This window comes from Rhinopithecus roxellana, chromosome 1 (assembly GCF_007565055.1).
Source record: "Rhinopithecus roxellana isolate Shanxi Qingling chromosome 1, ASM756505v1, whole genome shotgun sequence".
Lineage (NCBI taxonomy): Eukaryota > Metazoa > Chordata > Mammalia > Primates > Cercopithecidae > Rhinopithecus > Rhinopithecus roxellana.
The window spans coordinates 176744049-176768958 of NC_044549.1; the positions used below are offsets into that span (position 1 = coordinate 176744049).

General features: G+C 40.5%; 1 pseudogene; it reads left to right on the forward strand.

Moving 5' to 3' along the window:
• Positions 1–16630, forward strand: part of LOC104673192 — a 112422-nt pseudogene extending 95792 nt beyond the window's left edge.
• Positions 16631–24910: the final 8280 nt, after the last annotated feature.

Here is a 24910-nt window from a genome sequence, read left to right on the forward strand (position 1 = left end):
TTTTGTTGATTTGTACTTTTGATCTTCCAGTTAAAATTTCTGCTCATTCTGATTTCTAAAATCTGCTTGAAGATAACACATTCGTTATCCACAAACTCAGATCTTACATTTCTGTATAATTGTGCATCACAGAACCAGATTAGAGTTCCAGTTACATCTGTCAATTCAATGACCATTAAGCCACCTTCTTTGCATTTTCAGATAAAGATGATTAACTTGAAAAGGGAATCCATTTCTTAAAGGCAAATATTCTACCTTTTTGGTTATAGAAAGAAATTCTAAAACCATGATTTGTTTTTTCAGAATTAATTTTTTCAAGGGTATGAAACATTAAGACTACTTAATGCTTAACATTTGTTATTTTAATAAGAAGAGCTCTAATTAAATACAAAGACCACCCTCCTTCTGCTTTAGGTTGGACCTTTGCATTCCTTTTACCTGACAGTAGTGTGTGTGCTTACTAGTAGTTAGTTATCTGTGTTCATCTCTTTCACTACACTGTCCTCAGAGCCTAGACCAATGTCTAGCACACAGGAAGGCCACAAAACAAATTTGTGGCCTGTCTGATTGGTCAACCCCATTGGTTCTATCTCATTGGTCCCTCCCTGTCCCATCTCCCTGGCAGCATGCTAGTCAGTGTGTTATCAGCTCACATGGACATTGTCACACTCCCCTCCTCACAGACTGCTCACCTCCAGTGAGCATGCCTCATGCAAGCCATTCCGCACACTTCTGGTGAACCCACCTGCTAAAATCCTTTGTCCATTACCTTGCAATTCTCAGAACCCTTGACTAGATTCCTGTTGCTCACTGAAAGAAGTTAAGCATGGCAGTTAAAAGTAGGAATTCTGGAATCAGACTGTTGGAAGTCAAATGCTGGCTTCCACATTAATAGTTGGGTGACACTGGGCAAGTGTTACACAAAATTAGTATCACCAGTGTTAGAATCAAGTCCAAATTCCTTAGTCTAGCCAAGGCATTCTACCATCTGATCTTAGCAAGTATGTTCAATTTTATCTTTATCTCTTCTACCCCTTCCCCTACACTGTGAGCCATCTCCTGAGGCTGATCGATCTATATCCAGCTTTCCTACTTCCAGAGTTTTGGGGCCCACTAGAATGTCTTGCTACTGCTCTTTGCTTACATTGTTCATATCATTTTCATCCTTCAAGGAACACCTCAAGTCTCCCTGCTTCCACAAAGCCTTCCCTGATGGGATCAGGCCCCACTGGTCTCACCTACACCTCTTAGGAATCCTATCCCATATTTTTCAGTTAAGTAAATAAGTACTTCCCAAGGCAACTCTTATTTTTTTCACACATACATTATTTTTAAACCTTAAACATACGGTTCAACTTAGTTCATAACACACTATCATTGTGGGTTTATGGAAGAACCCTTATTCTATTTTCTTGTATTATATTATTTATTTTATTTAAAAATGTCTTCTTTTTATTCCCCATTTCTCAGTCCTAGTATTCGTTCATATTATACTCTTTATTTCATCTTCCTTGTTACTTTTTCCCCTCAGCTTTATGTTTTTAAGACCTACCCATTTTCATAGCTGGATACACGACTCTAGTTTGTTCCTTGAAACAGCTGAACAGCATTTCATTCTTTTTGCTTGGACTGCATTTTATTTCTTCATTCTCTCATTGAAGGGCATGAAGCTTGTTTCCAGTTTTTTTTTATGTAAAATGCTGGGATGAAAATCTTTGCTTAGTGCTCAAGCTTTGCTTGTGTGCCTGTTCATTCTTTTATTGAAAATATATTTGTCTGGTGCCAGTCTGTGCTAAATACAAGTAGGTACTGGGGGTACAGCATGATTGGGAGTAGACAAAATCCCTTCCCTTTTTTAGTGTGGGAAAAAAATAAATAGACAATAAACACACAATGCTAGGTTATATAAGTGCAAGGAAGAAAATAAATCAAGATAACAGGACAGCAATGGAAGAGGCTGTTTCAAATACAGGGGTCAGGAAAAGTCTCTCTGAGAACGTGGTAACATTTGAATAGGGACGTGAATGAAGTTAGAGAGCGGGCCACACTAATATCTGGAAAAGGAGCATTCCAGGCAGAGGGAATGGCAAGTGCAAGACTTGTTCCAGAACTAGCAGTGGGTGAGGCTAAAGCAGACTGAGTGAAGGGAGGCTGGAGGGGAGCACGGGAGATATGAGACCACAGGAATAGGCTGGAGCCAAATCAGATAGGGTCCCCAGGCCATGTAAAGACTGATGCTTCTATTCTGAGTGAAGTAGGAAGGATTTCAAGGAAAAGAATGACAAGACCTGGCTTTTTGAAATGATCCCTCTGGAAGCTGAGTGGAGAATAGATGACAGGAGAGTAAGGATGAGAGGGAGAATCCAGTTAGGAGACCGCTGCAATTGTCCTGAGAAGAGATGGTGGTGCTTGGACTGAGTGGTGGTGGTGGAGGTGGGAGAAGGGTAGGAATACTGCTGCAAATTTGGAAAGTAGAGCCAATGAGATTTGTTAATAGACTGGATATGGGGCATGGGAGGAAGAGAAGCATCAGGGGTGACCCCAAGAGTTCTGACTTGAGCAGCTGGGAAGATAAAGTTGTGCCATTTATTAAGAGGAAGACAACAGGTAGAACAGGTTTCAGGGGAAAACCAATGGTTTGGTTTTAACATTTTAAGTTTGACTTGCTTATCAGACATCCAAGTGGAGCTGTCAAGAGGTTAGTTCTGGAATTTGAGATTAAGGTCTGTGCTAGAAATAAAACTAGAAAGTTGTCCTGGTACGTATGATATTAAAGCCAAGCTTACACAGGGAGTGAGTGTAGACTGAGACGAGAACAAGTAAGGGACTGAGCCCTGGAGCAAGGCAACACACGGAGTCTGGGAAGGGGATGAGGAGCCAGCAAAGGAAACTGAGAAGTAGACGCCATGAGACAGAAGACTCAAGCAAGAGAGAAGCATCCCTGGAGCAGTGAAGAAAGGGCTTCAAGACAGAGGAATCCATCTATTATGTCACTGGTATTGATGGGCCCGATAAGGGGAAGACTGAGAATTATAGACAATTCTTTGGAGACATTTTGCTGTAAAGGGAAGCATAAATATGAAGCAAAACATAAAGGGGAATGTATAAAAGAGGGATGTTTTCTTTCCTTTTTTCTTCCACTTTCCTCCTCTCTCTTCTCTGCTTTCCCTTCCTGCCCCTGTCCCTCATTCTCCTCCTCCTGCTATGTAGGGACTGCTGCAGCATACTGGTGTGAATGACCCAACAGGTGGGAGAAATTGATGATCAGGAGACAGTGGTGACGGTCTAGAAATATGGTTCATGAAGAGATGAGAGAGACGGAAAGAGTTAGTGTCAGGAAGGGAGCAAGGCAGAGGATACAGGCACACTTACTGGTAGATTGGTAGATTTGGCAATGGGAATGTGGGGAAATATTTTTCTGCTTGCTTCTATATTCTCAATTCAATAAGAAGTGAGGTCATCAGCTGAATGTGAGGAAGAAAGAGAAGATACGAGAAGAAAGAAGTTGAGGAGAGTGATGGACTTGAGAAATATGGTAAGATTACCAGGAACCCTGAAGATCAGTTTGATTCATAGACCAGGTAGGGTGGGAGTGTGGGAGTTTGTGTGGGGCCTACACATAGAAGAGGATTTGTGAGATCATAGGGTGTGCATCTAGGCAAACCCACTAAACATTGCTAATTGCTCTCCAGAATGACCTTGCTAGTGATTTATGGGGGTTCTACCTCTCCGAATTCTCATAGGCACTTTAGGAAATCGAGGTTTTTTAATTTTTTCCACACTTTTCACATAAATTTGTACTTCCCTATATACTTCTCATTTCTCTGATTTTTTTTTTTTTTTTTTTTTTTTTTGACGGAGTCTCACTCTGTCACCCAGGCTGGAGTGCAGTGGCACAATCTCAGCTCACTGCAACCTCCGTCTCCGGGGTTCAAGTGATTCTCCTGCCTCAGCCTCATGAGTAGCTGGTACTACAGGTACGTGCCACCATGCTCAGCTAATTTTTTGTATTTTTAGTAGAGATGGGGTTTCACCATGTTAGCCAGGATGGTCTCGATCTCCTGACCTCGTGATCCACCCGCCTTGGCCTCCCAAAGTGCTGGGATTACAGGCGTGAGCCACCGTGCCTGGCCCATTTCTCTGCTTATTAAGTTGAGTATCTCTTCCTACGCTTGCCAGGCTTTCCACTTCCCCCTTTTGTGAAACGCTTATGTGTATCTGTCCTAATTTGTGTTACCTGGAAAGCAGGTCTCAGTCACAGACTTGGGAGCAGGTCATTTATTCAGAAGTACAAGCAAGGGAGTAAAGACAGCAAGAAAAGGAAAGGAGAAAACCCACTAAAGGGTAAGTTATGGGCAGATAATTGCTGTGGGCAACCAGGGCTCAGTCCCACTGAGGACCCTCTGAGGACCTGTGTTGAACATACCTCAGAATTGTCCTACCAGGATATGGGGAAGCTAGGCTGTTTATATGCTATTCACTGGTCCTCTTCGGTTGAGAGCTGCCCCTGGCGAGATTCAGCCACTAACTTGTCCAATTTGCACTGAACCTAAATTGAGCAAGTTCCCACAGCACCTGAAAAAACCTTGAGGCTGAGAAAGAGTGAGCCTCCCACACAGGTGGGAAGCAGTGTGCATGCTGGGAACCATCGATCATAACTGCAGGGGAACTCAGAGATGGGCCAGGAATGTGGGCAGGGCATCAGCAGGGTCCCCTACGATATCCTCATCCTTTTCTTATCCACTTGCAGGAGTTTTCTGTGTTCTCTAGTTATTACTTTTTGTCAGTTATTACCACTTTGTCACCTCCAAATCTATCATACATCTGGTAACTTTGTGGTATCAGAAATTAATTTTGGTGTCATTAACTCCATTGATTGTTTCCCTTGCGGTCTGTACTTTTTAGCACCTTACAAAATTCTTCTCCATTCCAGTGTCACAAAAAACAATTCTACATTTACTTCCAACAGATGTATGGCTTTGCCTTTCATGTTTAGGCTTTTACTCTACCTAAAGTTTATTTTTGTATATAGAAAAAGGCGGGCATCTACTCCAAGTTTTTCCCACATGATTAACCAGTTTTCTAGGGACTATTGATGAATTCATCTTCCCTTTACCAGGCTATGATGCTACATACATATTCCAAGTTCCCATGGACATATGGATCTGTTTCTAGATTCTACCCATTTGTCATTCATTCAGTTCTTCAACCTATTCCTTATATTGGCAATTGTAATTTTTTTATCTAGTACCTTTGATTGGCTCTCCTTCAAACCACTTATTCTTGTTTCATATTTGCAATGTTTTATTTGGTATTAAGATTCCTGTTCATGTCTGTCAATAGGTCTGCTTCTTCTGCTGTAGGCTGTTCTGTTTGTGGTTATTCTTTCACAGTAACTGTTTTTCTTAAATTGTCCCAAGATTTTGTTTACGGTGGTCTCATTGTCAGTCCTTTGAGACCATCAACCACCTCTGCTCATTAGGCTAACTTGGGGAAGTAGCAAAAGCCCATGGCCAAGTGGGTGTGGGGAATGGATGAGATACCTTTCTTTTTTTTTTTTTTTTTTTTTTTTTTTGAGACGGAGTCTGGCTGTGTCACCCAGGCTGGAGTGCAGTGGTGCGATCTCGGCTCACTGCAAGCTCCGCCTCCCGGGTTCACGCCATTCTCCCGCCTCAGCCTCCCAGTAGCTGGGACTACAGGCGCCCGCCACCACGCCCGGCTAGTTTTTTGTATTTGTAGTAGAGACGGGGTTTCACAGTGTTAGCCAGGATGGTCTCGATCTCCTGACCTTGTGATCCACCCGCCTCAGCCTCCCAAAGTGCTGGGATTACAGGCTTGAGCCACCTCGCCCGGCGAGATACCTTTCTATGAAGCTTCATGAGACCACATTTTCCCCTTGGTGCTCCTGTAGATATTTTCCCCTCCCTCCGTCCCAAGTGTCACTATCCTCCTGGGTCAGCCACCCTGTTGACCAATGGTGGCAGTCCTCATCCCAGCCAGGCTCTCCCTTTTTCTATTGTCCCTTACTACCCCAGTCCCTACTCCCACCCCAGACTTTTTACTTCCTAACAGGACATCCCAAGATCCTTTATTCATTACTCATGACATGACCTTCAAACTTCTGATCACTCACCAATGGGCACATTTTAATTTGTCATTGTCCTTCTGAAGATGTGGTACCCAGATCCAAATACAATGCTTTGAGTGTTCATATGAAAACATTTTACCAGGTAAGTATCAAGGTTGTAAAGATTCTTTTTGTTTTCTTTGTTTCAGCCAGGAAGTTTTCAGTGAAATATTCTAATTGTTAAGTCAATCATAAGGAAATCATAAGATGTGAGAAAAGTATCTTAGCAAGGGAGAATGAGATTGTTAGACTCACATAATGGATTATAGTGTGGAAAGAGTTGATAGAGATGGGATGATTAAAAGAACAATATTAAGCAGTCTTAGGTATGTGAATCGTCCTTAGCTACACCTGGGACAAAGAAATTACAAGAAGACTAAGGAGACTAAGAAGACACAGTGAAATGTAAATAAAAGAACAAAGGATATGTGCATATGAATGGAGAAAAGGAAAAATTCTAGAGTCTGAGAAAGTCAAGAAAGAATCAAATACAGAAATGTGAAGCCCCAGAAAAAAAATGGAAACATTCATGAAGCTTCCCCATTCATTTCTGAGTGCAGTTTTTAAAATGGAAAAAGAATGGTTATCTTTTTGAGTGAATGAAATTCATAATATAAATTGTTCCTATATTGCTGCCTAAACTTTGCTCTCCAAAAATTGCTTTTAAAAACTATGAAATAGGGACATTTACATGTAAAAGTATTTAAATAAATGTCTACAACTAAATCAGAGAGTGTGTTTTTGGAAGATAAAACCAACTGGTTTTGAAATTTAAGAATATTTTTATTCTCAAGAATAGAATGAAAGATTTTTCATTAAGAAATGAAAAGAATTTTACTGCTAGTCAATTCACACTTATCCGTCTGTCGGATTCAAGTTTCAAAGATGTGGGGGCTTATATGTTTGTGGAATAAAGGAAGGAAGGAAAGAATGAAAGAATAAGATGAAACAAAGATGGAAAGGAGAGCGGAAGTCAAGACTGCTGATAGCATTGTCAGAATTTAGGCCATCAGGGCCTTGTGAATTTCTTCAGCGGTGTCCCTGTTGAATCGTGGTGGTAAGGACAACTTACAACTAAGCACTTACAGGCTCTTACTCTATGCTGCTTTTATTCCTTTATTTTCTGGAGCTAAAAAAAAGAGCTGATTAATGTTTGCAACTATGTCAAATTGATGATAATGATGATAGTGACAACATTGGATATCACCCCTTTCTCTGCTCCTCTTTTAATCAGAAGTACCTGAGAAAGTTATCTGATGTGTTCACCTCTTCTCGGTTCACTCCTGTACCTACTCCACTTCTTCTCCTTTCCTTTTCCCTTGGAACCACTCCAACCAGGCACTTACCCTGGCCACACCACCAGAACACGGTACCCAGAGATCTCCACTTTGCTAAACTCAACCAGTGACTAGATCTCAACCATAGAACTTTGCTCTGTAAGCAGCATGTGATACAGCTCATCATCCTTTTTAAGAAAAACTTTAGAAATTCTTCTGGCTCCCAGATTCCACACTTGCTGAATGTCCACTTCTTACTTCCCCAGCTGTTCCTCTCAGGGCTACTTTGCTGGTTCCTCCTCATCTTCCTGACCTCCAAGTGTGCCCCAGGCCTCAGTTCTTAGCCTTCTTTTTGTATCAATATTCACTCCCATTCATAGGTCAGCTTCCTAATTTTCATCTGACTGTAAATCTTCAATGAGTGTTAAAGATGAAAAAGTTATGCATGCTATATTAGATGAATAATTTCTGCCCAGCAAGATATTCATGTCCTAGTTCCCAGAGCCTATAAGTATGTTACTTTCCACAAAAGGGACTTTGGAGATGTGATTAAATTAAGGATCTTGAGAGGGGTTGATTATCTTGGATCATCTGGGTAGGCACAATGTAATCACAGGGCCCCTATAACAGGGAAGCAGGAGGGCCAGAGTCAGCAAAGAAGATATGAAGAGAGGGGCAGACACCAGGGAGAGACTTGACGAATTCTCGGTGCTGGTTTTGAAGATGGAGGAAGGGGCCACAAGCTAAGGAATATGAATGGCTTCTAGAAGTTACAAAAAACAAGGAAATAGATTCTCCCCTAGAGCCTCCAGAAGAAAAGCAACTCTGCTGACACCTTGATTTGAGCCCTGGATGACCCATTTCAGATTTTTGACCCCCAGAATTGTACATAATAAATTCGTGTTGTCTTAAGCCACTTTGTATAATATGGTACAGCACCAATAGGAAAAACTTACATGCATACTAATAATCTGGTACACAACCAAGAGGAAAAACTTATATACATACTAAAGTGTTTTAAAGTGAAGTACACTGATTTCTGCAAATTTCTTTGATATACATCAAAAACATAAGTTTACTAGACAGAGGCATAGATAGATGGTTAGAAGCATGCTAAAGCTATCACGGGAAAGTGTTCATGGTAGAATCTAGGTGGTGGGTACATGGATACTAACTTAAAATTCTTTCAACTTTTCTGTATGCTTGAAATTTTAAAAAATAAAATGTTAGGGAAAGGGTTAGATACATTATGAGTTTTTCTAAAATTTCAGTTATTTGGCTTCCTAAAAAGAAAACATGTATTTTTCTCAGAAAAGTCATTGAATTTCTCTGGATATTTTATACTTCGAACTATCTACATTGTCTGGTCCCCCTGGTGACTAAATGCATATATTTTAGGAAGGGCTGAAACACAGCAAAGGTAATTAATTAGACCCCCTGAAGACTGAAGGCTTAACCTTGACATTAGTAGTAGCAAGCATAGTCAGCGGAGCTACGTAGCCTAAGAAAAAAGTAATAACCCTATGGAATGCTAACATATAGATTTGCAAATGAATTAGCTCTATAATTTATCAAATCTGAACTACACGAGGTACTCTGAAAATTGGTAACTATTCCATACTTCAATGGAAAAACACCAGGAAAAACAACAACAAAAAAAAACTTTGATGTAACTTTCATTCTTTCAAGAAGAATATATACCACTCACACCTTTATGAGAAAATTCTTATTTCCCCAGGGATCACTGTTAGGGGCAGTTAAGAAAACAGACAGTTTCTGAGGGCCTTTTTGTTTATTAGGGAGTAAGATTAAAAGAAAATCTCTGGCTGTGATTCTTGGGCGAGAGGATGTAGGGAGAACTGGCTTCTTTGGAATTTTTTCTGATACAGGCTCAGGGGAATGGGTATGATTTTAATACACGAGCTGCTGTTTTTCCATACTAAGTAATGCTTTTTCTTACTCGACATCTCTCTTTATCATCACTGCACAGTGAGGCTGGGCTCAGGCTTGTGGGTTTCTGCCTGAGAAGGCACACTGCAGATAATTTAGAGTCAGATTCTGGGCTTTTTACTTTCTAAGCAGGCCTTTGAAATTCATGAGAGAAAAACAAGGGTTTTAATTTACAAAAGCTGTACTTTCTGGGAAGGAAAACCATTCTGAGTTATAAAATTTTGGTTGGAGAATCAAAAACAAAGCTCTGAAGAAATCAGAGCTTACAGTATAAGCCATCACCACTGGCTCTCCACCTGGCTGCATGATAGAACCACCTGGGGATGTTTTCTAAAAATGCCATTGCCTGGGCTGGGTCTAGACCAGTTGAAGGAGATCGCTTGCTGTGGGGGCTCAGTATTGGTATTTTTAAAGTCCCCCCCGTAATACTCACACACTAGGTGATTCTCACAGGCACTCAGAGTTGAGAACCATTGCCCAACTCAACAGAATGGAAACTCAATAGATGACCATGCAGACTTCCCTGCTCTTTAAAACTAGGTCAGAGGTATTTGAATTATCAGGCTAGAGTCAGATTAGAGCTCCAGGCTTATACATTGCTGTGGGCCTCTGGGAAAGGGTCCTGCTCCTTGTCTCTCTGTGATGGAATCTTAGATAGAGTTGGTGGGGGTACCTAAAAGTGAGAAAATTTATGCCTTGTTACTGAACCAAACCTGGTTTGGTTTGGCCCAGCACAGTAAAGGCAAATACCTGTACCAAAGTTTGCAGCAAGAAAAAGGAGGGCATTTATTTGCAGGGTGCCAAGCAAGGAAAATCAGGCCGCTATTGTATGCGATCCTACTTCCCCAGTGGCTTATAAGCAAGGGTTTTTAAAGGCAGGGGAACAATTTTGGAAACAGAAATTACAGGTATGAAAAAAAAAATAGAACCTTGGGACCCTGAACTCACTATACCAAAGGGCAAATTAAGCTTAGAAGCTGAGTCACAAATACTGTCTTCCTTTGGCTCCCAGATAGGTGTAATTTCACAGCACTATGTCATAGCCTCATTTCCTCTACTTCCTTTTTCCACGTTTGCTTCATCTTATGTAAAACTCACTGAGCGTGAGACAATGCATCATTCACTTTTTCCTCTATTCCCTCTTTTCACTGTAAAATGTACTGAGGCTAATTAGAGCCTCACAAGAATGTGATCACCTGCCTCACTGCCTGCCTCCTTTTCTTCTCCCTCCTGCTTGCAGTTCCCCTTTTGTGAACTGAAGTTCACAAAACCCCTTTGGAAAAAACATAGATCACAGGAGCATCTGTGATCTATGCTTTTTCCCAGGCACATCCTCAGCTTTGGCCAAATAAACCTCTAATGGATGGAGACTTTTTGGTTTACATTTTGATAACCACAAAGGGGCTGTCTGAGTGGAGTTGGCTCTTGGCCTGTAGCAGCGCTCCTGCTGGGCCCCCAGTACCAGCTGGAGCTCTTTATTGCTCTGACCTATTGGATGATTTGCTGAAGTCTGAGAGTTTCTCCCTCCAGAGATCCCTAATCACTCAAAAATTTCCAGTTGAGATCTGAAGTTTATTCTGCTGCAGAACTCCTTTCCTGGGAGTTTTTACTTCTAACAAGGAAGACGACTTTCCTGCTTCCATGATGGCAGAGAGCAGTTTTCAGCTTGGGCCCCATCTCCAGGTAAGGAGCTGGTTCGGGGTGTCATTGGGGATTTAGTAGCTGAAGGTCAAGGCTTACTGTCCGTTGGCTGTAATTTCTCCTCGTGCTCAGAAATCTCAATTTTATGTAAATCGTGTGGTTGCTTTTTTCTGTTTTTTGTTTGTTTGTTTCAGTCCATGTTCCATTAGATTTAACCAACTTCTAGCCTCCTCTAAATTTGACTAAAATCCCTGCAGCTGTAGAAAGTCAAATTCCACCTCTAAAAACCCCAGCCACTTAAGAAAAATTAAAATTTGACTATCTGAAATGTTTCGCATAAGACTGCCTTTCCAGCCTCTCTCTCTCATTGTGCTATTAATTTAAAGATTTTAGAGATTTTCTGTTCTACACTATTAATGAAAAGATCAGATATTTTAAAGGAAGCCTAATAGTTTCATGGCTAGCCTTAAAAATTCTCTTGACTAAATTAAGAGCAAACTCTGACCGAAAATAGTTCTGGTAGTTAAAATTTCCACCACAGCTTGGGTTTGCTTCCTGATTAGGGAATAACAATGGCCATTCTACTTTGTGGCCTAATTGTTAAAACCCTCCACAGCATGGGTTTGATTCCTGGTCAGGGAACCAGCCTGTCTTGGTTTAATATTTATGTGGCTTTGGGGGTACCAATATATTATTGATCTTTTCCCCTTACGTGGACAGCTTTTGATTTCCTGTCTTCTGTCTGTGGTGGGGGACCCAAGGCTCTTGGGCCTTCATGTATGGACAGTAAGCTGTAAAGTTAAGACCCTAGAAAATATGGCCTGAAAGAAATGTGGGTTAAACCCTGTTTATGGCTAGTGAAACTTTCCTTTCTCTTAGTTATTTTTGGGGTGATTCTGGATCTTGTAAAAACTACTTGTCACCTCTTTGGAGATACGTCATGCGTGCATCTGTGGTTATAACTTTGGTTATGGTAATTGAGAGGGTATCTTTGGCAAGGATGTTCAAAAGCCAAAAATATCAGCTATTTGTCCCGGCTGAAATCTTATAATAAGAGATTTGAAAGGATTTTTTTTAAAAAAATCTGAGTGGAGTTGGCTTACTCCAAAACTCCAAATCTACGATTAGAAGTCAGCTTAATTAAAAGTTGATATCTAAGGTAGATTAAATATGTGTGTGTATAAATATATATATATATATATACACATTATACTTTTTCTCTTTTTGGATTCTATTTTTAGGAATTTTTTAGTTGACTGAAACATTAAAAAAAAATATGTGCTTAGTACTTCTGTTCACTTCCTTTCTTAAAAATTGTTCTATTTATTTTTACTTCACCCTATTCCTCCTTCCTCTTTGCCATCTTCAGTCTCTTTTGGATTGTGTTACCTAATCTCTTTGGCTTTTGGGGGTACCAGAAATTGCTTTGTATTATGAAAAAAAGACTTGACCATGGAGTATATATTAAATAGGGAATGGGTGGATCACAGAGTGAGCTGATTGGCTTGGGTTGTTCACTGGCCTCTGGGGAATGTCCTTATACAGAGGAACACTGTGGAAGTGTAACCGTCCAATGAGTTCACCTTGCCCACTGCCTAGACAGAGCCGATTTATCAAGACAGGGGAATCATAATGGATGGAGAAAGAGTAATTCACACACAACTGGCTATGTGGGAGACCGGAGTTTTATTATTACATTTGGGGATGAGAATTTTTAAAGATAATTTGGTGGGAAGGGGCTTGGGAAGTGGAGGGTGATGATTGGTCAGGCTGGAGATGGAATCATAGGGGGTCGAAATGAGTTTTTCTTGCTGTCTTCTGTTCCTGGGTGGGATGGCAGAACTGGTTGAGCCAGATTACAGATCTGAGTGGTGTCAGCTGATCCATGGAGTGCAGAGTCGGCAAAATATCTCAAGCACTCACCTTGGGTTTTACAATAGTGATGTTATCCCCAGGAGCAATTTGGGGAGGTTCAGATTCTTGGAACCAGAGGCTGCATGACCCCTAAACTGTACTTTCTAATCTTGTAGGTAATTTGTTAGTCCTGCCTAGGCAGACTGGTCCCCAGGAAAGAAGGGGGTCTTTTCTGGAAAGGACTATTATCAATTTTGTTTCAGAATCAAACCATGAACTGAATTCCTTCCCAAAGTTAGTTCGGCCAATGCCCAGGAATGAATAAGGACAGCTTAAAAGTTAGAAGCAAGATGGAGTCGGTTAGGTCTGATTTCTGTCACTGTCATCATTTCCTCAGTTACAGTTTTGCAAAGGCAGTTTCAGTTTTCCAATTTATGTATATTTGGATCAGGTTTACGTTAATTACAATGTTAACTCTTAGCAACTCTTATTTTTAGTGAAAAACCTAACAGGTAGCATTTTTAATTATGTATCAGATGCAGAGCTCAGGACAAAAAACAGAGCTGCAGATAAGGCTGAACCACGAGGCATAGCTGGGCCAGGGAGAGCTCCACGTGTCGTTAGGCCTTACTGTAACCATTTTTTTTGAGCGTATATTTTTTATACAAACTCTATAAGGAAAGTAAGATGAGTTTTGATTTAAAAAATTGTAAGAAGACAAAGAAATGTGATTTTTGTTAAAGGGAAAGTAATTTTTCCTAGTTTAGAGGATTTTTATTATTTTTAATTAAAGAAGTAAAAACAGTGTCAGGTAAAGCTATATGAATACAGAAAGGTGAAAAAGAATGTACATTTTTATCCTAAGGTACAATGATGGGACAAAACTGAAGGTTTAAGCAAGTTATAGAAAGTTTATGAAATTGATCTTGTGAAAAGAATTCTGTGTGCTTAAATTGGCTAAAATGTAAAAGGGATTATTTAGTTTTCCTATAAATTAAGCATTAATAGCAAAAGCACACTGATGTGAGAATCTGGGCCCCTGTGTCAGAATAATAAGGTTTTGTTTGTTTCTTTGTTTGTTTTTTGCAGGATTGATCCACTCTATAACAAAAGATTGAAAAAGTTTTTAAAAGGTTTATGGAAATCTTACCTTATGGTCTAACTGATTGAGATTAGATGGATTTGTTTATTTTACGGTTTTGTGAAAAATTACCTGTAAGTCATTGTTCTCCTAAGGCAGGAAATGGCTGTGATTCCTGACCTGAAGAGTTTTATCTTGGGAAGTACTGGTTTGCAATGATCGATGGTTTGGGTACACAGGATTTAGAGAAGGAGTAAACTGGATTATGATGGCCTGCATCAACTAGAACAGGACAGGCTGAAAGAATTGTTGACAAAAGGAAAAATAAGAAGGGAAGACAGAGTATTTGCTTTAATGCAAGGGCTATGACAGTGAGGATCACACTTGGGAACCAGAGCAGCATCTCATGAAACATGAGGAATACAGACACCACGTCAAAAAGCAGAAAGAGCGCACACTGACCAGAACAAACGGCACTCTCCAAACAATGCTAGGAAATAAATCTCCAGATCCACCAACAGAAACTTTGATAAGACCTCTCCTAAGTCACTAGAGATTGGCAAACACCACAAGTCTAAAAACAGCCAGTTGTTTGCTGCTACCCGGAAGTTCAGGAAAAACACAGCTCCATCTCTCTCTAGCTGGAAGAATATTGACCTAGCAAAGTCAGGTGTCAAGATACTTGTGTTTAAGAGCCCCATTAAGAGCAGAACCACGGTGGATGGCTTTCAGAACAAGAGCCCCCAGAAACGACCCTGTTGAGCAGGGTCAGGATGACATTATGGTGACTGAATAGCCAGTTGGAGCTATAGAATGGTGGCAGAAGAATAATAAGTTGGAGCTTTATCGGACCCCTGTGCATGGAGCAGGTCAGGATGGGAAACAGGCCCTGAATACACCCACTAGTGCCTCAGGTGTCTGGCCCCACGACTGCAGCCATGACCACAGCCCTAGCTATTAATGGGAAAGGTACATCTCTGTTTATGGATGCATTAACAGCCAATGGAACAACCAACATGCAGACATCTGTTACAGGAGTGACACCTGGGAGAAGAAAATTTATTGATGACAGAAAAGGCCAACCTTTGGCAAGTGATTGCGTTTCAGCATGAGGCAAACAGAAAGTGCCTGCAGATAAAGAGCTATTGTCATCAGAAAGCAGGATGATTTCACTCACCTTGTTATATTCACAGAATCATCAGAGAATAACTCGCTAAATTTCAAGGTAATGAAAGAAGTACAGGCCAGGCACGGTGACTCACGCCTGTAATCCCAGCACTTTGGGAGGCCGAGGCAGGCAGATCACTTAAGGCCAGGTGTTTGAGATCAGCCTGGCCAGCATGGTGAAAACCCATCTCTACTAAAAATGCAAAAAAAATTAGCCCACTTGTAATCCCAGCTGCTCAGGAGGCTGAGGCAGGAAAATCATTTGAATCTGGGAGGCAGAGGTTGCAGTGAGGTGAGATGGCACCACTGTATTCCAGCCTGGGAAACAGAGTGACTCTGTCTCAAAAAAAAAAAAGAAAAGAAAAAGAAAAAGAAATCCAACGTGCTTGAGCACAGCTGCTGCTGATGACAGAAAGCTTATGCTGCTCAGTGCCATTGGCAGTGTCTTCTGTTGTGCACTTGACTTTATTTATTTTATATAGCATTCAACAAATGACAGCAAAAGAGAAAGCACTAAAACAGCAGAAGCTATCAGAAACTTCGTGAATACTTTCATACAGTTTCAGAAGCCTATTACTGTAGTAGTCAATGGCCTAACCATTAGGCTAAGAGCATCTATATTGCCTCTTTGCAATGTGGTCTGGACTACTGAAAAGGCTTAGTTTCCACCACTCTCTACTACCTTTGGACAGAATCCAGATGGCTGTTCTACCATTGTTTCCCAAAATAATGGAAGGAGCATTTGCAAATGAGATATTGCTCAGTGGGCAGAAGCTGACCGCACAGGAGGCATGCGGTAAAGGTCTGGTAGCCCAGGTATTTGGGCCCGGGACCTTCACCCGGGAAGTTATGATTTGAATTAAGAAGTTTGCTTCATGTAATCCGGTTGTGCTTGAGGAATCTGAAGCCCTTTTGTGCTGCAACATGAAGATGGAGTTGGAGCAGGCCAATGAGGTGGAGTGCAAAGTGCTGAAGAAAATTTGGGGCTTGGCCCAACTGATGGACTCCATGTTAGAGTGCTTGCAGAGGAAAATTGAGTTGTGAGTGTCAAGCTGCCTGCTGATGACGCAGGGATGGGCTGAGCCAAAGAACATCATTGGTTTCCCTAATCCATTCTTGCAGCCTGAAATAAGTCACCCATAGTTCACACTTGGAACCACGACTGGAAATAGTCAAGTTATTTATTATCAAGAAGCTTTTAAGTACTGTAGCTTTAAAATAAGTAACTAGAAAGCTACTTTGCCCACATAAGTGTAAAAGTGTAATGGTGAGCACTAGACTGCTCTTGGAAGCTCTAGTTTTTGTTTGCTTTGGCTAGTACAATATAAAAAAAGGAATTCTGTTTTATTAGTTTTGAATTGCAGAAAAGTCTAGAGTAATGTTTGATAATGTTTGTTTTTCTCATGTTTTTCTTCTAGAATACAGAATCTAAAGGAGTATCAGCCAGCCTCACTAATACAGAGATACAGAATGTCTGACGTATTGCCTTTGTCTCCAAGAAGGTACAAATACTTCAGAGATGGGAAATTCTAAATCAAAAGTGAGACTTATCTTGTAAGATAAATCTTTCTGATTAAAAATCCACTGATGAGCACACCCCTAAACCAAACATGCTTAGGATTCATGTGAGATACCGATTGGTTTCCTCTTCTTTTTTAAATATATCCAGTGCTTACCCATTTAGCAGGAAGAAACCACTGTCTCTCTAAAAGAAAGCTTCTTTTGTAGTATTAGTGAATGACTGAATAGCTTAATAATGAATATCTAAGTTGTGTTAGTCTTACCAAGCTTTAAACAGTTTTTCTGACCCTTTAAAAAACAAAACAAAACAAAACTACCAAAGTGACTTTTATTACTGGGTCAGAAATGTTACCTTAAATACAGTTTTCATTTTCTATTTGCAGATATGACTAATATATTACATCAAAATAAATTATTTTTATGTTTATAAAATGTAATTTTTTAGGTTCACTTAGAATATATTTAATTTAAGAAGTTAAAGTTTTTTTAACATAGTATTAGTTGCAGAAACTCCTTTCAAAACAAAAAAAGAACTACCTTATTTTCAACTTTTAATGTTCTTGGCCTCTGCTTTTATGTCTATACAATAGACTATTACAATATGGCGTCCAAGAGTGCCCTATGTGGATAGACATGTGACTTCCTTCCAGGAGTGAGTGCTCATTCCAGACTACAGATGCTCACTGTATTAGTCTGTTCTCACACTGCTAATAAAGACATACTGAGACTGGGTAATTTATAAAGGAAAGAAGTTTAATGAACTCACAGTTCCACATGGCTGTGGAGGCCTCACAATCATGGCAGACCACAGAGGAGAAGCAAAGGCATGTCCTACATGGCAGCAGGCAACAGTGCTTGTGCAGAGGAACTCCTATTTATAAAACCATCAGATCTCATAAGACTTATTCACTACCACAAGATCAGTATGGGGAGAACTGCCTCCAAGATTCAGTTATCTCCATCCGGCCCCACCCTTGACACATAGGGATTATGACAATTCAAGGTGAGATTTGGGTGGGTACATAGCCAAACCATATCACTTATTATTAGTTAGGCTTCTGAGTTTGCAATCATATTGAATGTATGAAGAGTGAAAACAAATCAAAACCTTATTTCTGTGCAATATTGAAGTTTATACTCAGAACTGACCACCACCCCAGCCATGCAAAGTGCTGTGCTGTACAGTGTGTAAATCAACCTTTATCTTGGATTGATTGGTATAGTAGTTCTGCATCTGTGGGGCCTACCTTTTCATTCAGTAGTTTGAACTATATATAAACTGTATAATCTGTAAAGTTTTTATAGAATAAATATTCAGTTGTGAAAACTGGTTAAATCAAACTAACATTTCTTACACACACACAAACACACACACATATACCTACATACAATTAGCTGTTAATAATACACTAAATACAAAGGTAAAATTTGGTTTTCTCTTTTGCACAAGATTTTCGTGTAACATTAAGAGAGAATAAAATATTTTTGTTTACCTTCTAATCCAAAAATAAAATTCTAAGCCCCCAGCTGACTAAATGGACTGCTCTCTTGGCCAAGGTGGTACCAAAGAAACCTGAAAAGCTAGTTCAGGTGTGATGGGAAGGGAATGCTGCATAGGCCTCCTTATACCCTCCTCTCTTTGGAATTTAGGCACAACTGATCAGCATTAACTAACATTAAAATAGAGATCACAAGACTGACCAAACAGACTCTTTGGATACCAAATTCCAACCTGACTCTGGTATGGCATCACATGACAGACAGTAAGCCCTGAAGGAAATCAAAGTGTTTTACCCAAAAATGTATTTTAAAATGACTCTGCAAAGTTGTCTCTTGTGAGAGAAATTTGCAATCTGTAGAGAATCTCCTTCCCTTGCTAGATCTTCTCCTGGAGAGTCTGACACCTTGTAAGGCCCAATAGGAGAAATTTGCTGTCTATTCTCTCTGAAACCTCCTATCTGGAAGCTTCAGCTACATGACAAGAACCTTGGCTTCCACAATGCCCCTTGTCTCAACTCAAGCATTTCTTCATGCTAATTTCAAACTCTTCAGGCAAAGCTTAAGTCTTTCAATCAATTGCCAATCAGAAAACCTTTGGATCCACCTTTGACCTGGAAGCCCCTACTTCAAGATGTCCTACCTTTCTGGGCCAAACCAATGTATACCTTCCATGTATTGATTTAATACTCTTACCTGTAACTTCTGCCTCCCTAAAATGTGTCTTATATAAAATGTAGATTTACTGGGCATGAGACAATGCATAATTGACTTTTCCACTACTCCCTATTTTTGTATGTAAAATGTAGATTTACTGAGGCTACTTAGAGCCTCACAAGAATCTGCCTTACTGCCTCCCTCCCTCCTGTTTGCTCTTTCCCCTTTAAATACTGAAGTTCACGACACCCTTGGCAAACGCATAGATCACAAATGCTCCTGTGATTTGTGGTTTTCCCAGGCATGTTCTGTACTTTGGCTAAATAAACCTCTAATCAATTGAAACACCTACCTCAGTCACCTTTGGGTTTACACAGGCAAAACTGTAAATCGATACTTGGAGGTTACATTGGTTTGGCCCCAAAAGGCAGGATATCTTGATGCAGTGGGTTTACATGTCATAGGTAGATTCAGAGATTCTTTGATTTGCAATTGGTTAAGGAAGCAAGGCTTTGTCTAAAAACTTAGGGTTAACAGAAAAAAAAATTAAGGTGTGGCCTGTGGATGTGAATTTCTCTAGGCCCCTCAGGAAGAAATTTAGAACAAAGAATGGTAGACAGAGTTCAGTCTTCAGCTCCCCCTTATCTGTGGTCTACCTGGCAGCAGTTGGCATTTCCTATCTGATAGGAGTCTGAAAAACAACCCAGAGATATATGTGAAGATGACATCAGGGAAACAAACATCTTGTGGCTCTAATTTTCTTGGGTAACTACTGTTTTAAGCTATTGTTACCTTCTTGCTTATCAGGTTGCTCATTTACATCTCAAGGTTAACTAGGTTCCTGGAATGTCTCTTGAAGGAACTCAAGATTTTCCCTTATTTCCATGCTTGGCTTCCTTATTATGGGCCCCTGTCCTGTCTTAGCCTTGTCCCCAATGAATGTTCTAGAAGATGGCAGACCTCACAGAGAGTTCTTGGGGGCAAGATGGTATGGCAGCTCTAGAGTAAAAATGATAGCTTTCCAGGACAAGGAGGGCACAGCAAGTAAGTCTGAAATGGACATCTGAGACCATAGACAGCTCCATAATTGTCAGTGTGGACCACCATGGACCAGAGCCCACCACCATTTCCAGCTCCATGGCATGCTTTACCCAACACATAGACACCCCTCTCCCCAGCTCTTCCCAGGGCAAAGGAAAAATAAATAGGTGAAATCTGAATTGATTGAGTTTAAGTGTGATTTAACTATAAAAATGCTGAACTGACTTAGTTAACCAAGAGTTAACTAGAATACATCTTGTAACAACTGGGATAAAAGGAGGTTGAAATAGAGATTAAGTGATTTTTTTCCATCACCAATAGAATCCTAACTTTATTCGGAATGTCAATGTGTGTAGCTAAAAACAACATTGCTAAGTATCCTTTGCAGAAGGTTTGGTCAACAGGGAAATTAGAAGTTGTGGGGTGGAGCATGTTGAAAAGCTGTCTTTAAAATGAAATGTCTTGGCCAGGCACAGGGACTCACATCTATAATTCCAGCACTTCGGGAGGCCAAGGCAGGTGGATCACCTGAGGTCAGGAGTTCGAGACCAGACTGGCCAACATGGTGAAACCCCACCTCTACTAAAAATACAAAACTTAGCCAGGCATGCTGGCACATGCCTGTAGTCCTAGCTACTCAGTAGGCTGAGGCAGCAGAATTGTTTGAACCTGAGAAACAGAGGTTGCAGTGAGCAGAGATTATATCACTGCACTCCAGACTGGGTGACAGAGTAAGACACCATCTCAAAAATAAATAAATAAATAAATGGAGTGCGTTGGTTGGCAATTGCTCCTCATCCCTTTTCTTTCCTTCTTCCTCCTCTGGACAGTATGCTGGAGCAGTGGCTACCACTTTGTGACCAAGAAGGAAAGGCTGAGAGAATCACAGAGACCTTGATTCTGGTGTCATTGAACCACCTGCTTTCAGTACTCACTATGTGAGAAAAATGACTCCCCAATTTGCCTGAGCCTCTGTTTCTCAGGTTTCTAAATAGACAACCAAATGCAATTCTGAATCAATACAAAGAAAAATGTTAAAACCTCTCAGAGGTATTCATTGTTGATGAATTGTTATATATTCTTCCAGACTTTTAACACTTTACATTTATGTGCAATATTATAAAAAGTAAGATTTTTTTAGTATCATAAAAATAAAGATTCCTTAAATCTTTAAGAGCTAATGTCTTAAAAAATAAGGTTCTATACTGTGGAATTTGGTGTGAATGTGAAAGTCAAGCTTTATTTAAATGACAAATGTCTTGAAAATCCACATGAAGCTAAGTGTCTTTTATGGATCACACAATATTGGATATCTGTAGTACTTTTCAAAGGGTCTGTAGGAGGGGAAAAATAATTTTCTCTTCTACCCTTCATGAGTTCTTAACTGGAACTCCATTTAACAAGAGACAGATTAACAAGAGAAAAACAAACAAAAGTTTAACAATGTGTACCTCTTGTATACAAAGGAGAAAACAAGATCAATGAGTACATCTCTAGAGTAGATCTCAAAAGGGTAGTCTTAGAATTCAGGCTTAAATCCCATTGTTCTCTGAAATAAAGAAAGAAGGGTGTAATGCAAGTTTCCATTAAGATGTAATAGCCATGAAAAACACTAAAACACAGGATAGATTTGTTATGCAGATTTAATGGATGTGTTCTTCCTTGATTATAGAGTCTCTAGTCATTTAGTCATCCTTCTCATCCCTGGTGCAGACAGGGAGACACCCTTACAAATGGATATAGATGCAAATTTCTCTTACAAAAGGGGAACTTTTCAGAACTCCTCTGTCTGCAATTTCTCAAAATAACCAACTCAAAATAACCTTATGCAAAAGAGGGATATTTGGGGTGGCAGATTCTGGTCTTCTACAGTTATATTTTGGGGATGGTGTGTCCCGGTCTGATCAGGTCAATTCCAAATGATGCTATTGAGTTATCTTAGACTTTAGCAATAATACAATTTTCAAAGACAGACCTGAAACTTTCTGATCTATACTCTGAGAGAAGAAGTGGTAAATTTGGAAAACAGATGCAACTAGTTATTTGTAATTTCAGGAGTCTGAAAGGAAAAGCCAGATATCACACTAAAAATGCTAATTTGAGAAATGTGCTTGTTAGCTGCAGTGGCTGTGAGAATGTGCCTCTGTGATCTCCAACTGCAGTGAGCAAAACTGACCGACAGCCCCAGGTGCTGCACTTAGATGTCCACTGCTGTGTTTGCACCAAGCCACACTTCCCATGGGTTGCTCTCAGCCATGGATTAAGCAAAGGCAGAGATACACATGCAGGCCTCAAGAGGCAGGACTTCTCTGATGGGTGACTTTGGCACAAAGACACTCTGACGGCCTTATCACATTTTCAAAAGGATGATACTGCAACCTCAGATGCTTCTGCCCAACCTTCCAGTCTTCCTTCTGCCTTCCTGTGGTCCTTCCCTATTTTCTCTTATGAGTATTTCCCTTAATACATTTCTTGCACATTTGATTTTGTCTTGGCATCTCCTTCTTAGAGGACTCAAACTAACATATTATCCACGGGAACAATAGCTTTAACTAGGAGGCAACTATTATAGAGGTGGGAAGTGTGATACCTTTCCTCACCCATTATAAGGGTCATGGCAGACTCTCAACTCTCAAAAGCTGGGTTAACAACAAAGGAATATAAATAATTCTACTATAAAGATACATGCACACATATGTTTATTGCAGCACTATTCACAATAGCAAAGACATGGAACCAACCCAAATGCCCATCAATGATAGACTGGATAAAAAAAATGTGGTACATATATACCATGAAATACTATGCAGCCATAAAATGGAATAAGATCATGTCCTTTGCAGGGATGTGGATGAAGCTGGAAGCCATCATCCTCAGCAAACTTATGCAGGAACAGAAAACCAAACACCATATGTTCTCACTCATAAGTGGGAGTTGAACAATGAGAGCACATGGAAACAGGGAGGGGCTGGTCGGGGATGGGGGGCTAGTGGAGGGAAAGCATTAGGACAAATAGCTAATGCATGTGGGGCTTAAAGCCTAGGTGATGGGTTCATAGGTGCAGCAAAGTACCGTAGCATACATATACCTATACCTATGTAACAAACCTGCACATTCTGCATACGTATCCTGGAACTAAAGCATAACAGAATTATTTAATTAGAGTTTCACATGACTTGGACACCTTCAGAAATGAGGACCCGAAGACCCAGGAAAACGATTTTTATGCTTTGGTTCAATGAAGAATGGATAGCCTTGTAGAAATGTGATTGGACAAAAAAGAGAATGATCTGATGATAATAGACTGAGTGGGGAACCCATCAGAGCCTGTCTGTTCAGATTCTTCTGAGCCTTTCTGTGCAGCATTCCTTCTTCCCAGGTATAGGGCAGGTCCCCTGTGGAATGAGGGTCTTATGATCTACTATCAGATCAGACAAAGCAGGTCATAGAATTTATTTGTCGTCAGCTCCTACACAGAAAGGCAGGGGAAGATTAGAGCAGTATTGCTAGTTCCTATAACCCACCTTGGGAAAGATGTGTTCAAGTTTATATGACCTGCCTTGGGGGCAAAAGGGGAGCAGGAGACAGGAAGGCAGGAGAAGATCAGAAAGATACTTTGCTTCTGAGGTCTTTTCAATATCCTTCAGTTCAAAGTACTCAGCATGCCAATGCACCGTACTTTGGGGTATTGTTTTCTAAGCCCCAACATTATCATTCCCCCTATGAAAGAATATCCTGCTTGAAGCTACATCTCAGGAGTTAAGAGAATGAGGATGATCATAGCTTGATTACCTTGTACTTTGATTTGTCATGTTATTTCTAGGTGTTACCTTTTCCCAGTGCATTGAGAAACACATATAAGAGGGTCATATGGTTTGGCTCTGTGTCCCCACCCAAATCTCATCTGGAATTATAATCGCAATATTTTCAAGGGAGGGACCTGTAATCCCCACATGTCAAGGGACGGAGGTGACTGGATCATGTGGGCAGTTTCCCCCATGCTGTTCTCATGATAGTGAGTGAGATCCCATGAGATCTGATGGTTTTATAAGTGTTTGACAGTTCCTCCTTCACACTCACTCTCTTTCTTATCTGCCACCATATAAGGCAAGCCTGCTTCCCCTTCTACCATGATTGTAAGTTTCCTGAGGCTTCCCTAGCCATATGGAACTGTGAGTCAATTAAACCTCTTTCCTTTATACATGACCCAGTGTTGGGTGTTCATTTAGAGCAATGTGAAAACAGACTAATACAGAAGGTGTTGCTCTCACTTATGCAATTCCAGCACAGAACATACCTCTATACTAGGGTTTCTCAACCTCAGCATGATTCATGTGTAAGCTGGGTAATTCTTTGTTTTGAGGGAGGGCTGTCCTGTGCATTACAGGATGTTAAGTAGCATCTCTAGCCTCTACCCACTAGACACCAGTAGGATCCTCCCCAAAAGATGCCTCCAGACATTACCAAATATTCTATGGGGGGACAAAACTGCCCCAGATGCTCTTCTCTATACTCAGAAATGAGAAACAGGACAGTATAGATTAATGACAGTGACAGTCACATGTTATATGCTTGGGGGTTTTGGAGTGGGGGCTGTGGTTACAAAACTGAGCTCCTGCTTGGACGTATTGTAACAGAGACACCAAGGTGCAAATCCCAGTTGCAACACTTCTTAGGTATGGCCTTAAGTATGTTACTTAATATGTGGAGTTATCCAAACTTGAAGTGAAAGGCAAAGTCCTCCCAGACTGCCAAGTCTATCCAAGACTTCTGACACTAGCCACAAGTTTGGGGGTCCCCAGGGTCACCCTCACTTCAGACCAGCTGGCTGCAAATTCAAGGGTCCCCACAAACTCCTTATGTTCAATAAGTTGCTAAATGACTTACAGAACTCAGCAAAGCACTATACTTATGATCATAACAGTTTTATTATAGCAAAAAGGATACAAATCAGAATCCTTCAAAGAAAGACACACATGGGAGGAATCTGGGACTAGGAGGGCTCCAAACATGAAACGTCTGTTTCCTCAAGATTCTGTGTCCCTGTCATCCATGTGTAGCAGTATGTGTATGGAGTATTACCATCCCTGGAAACTC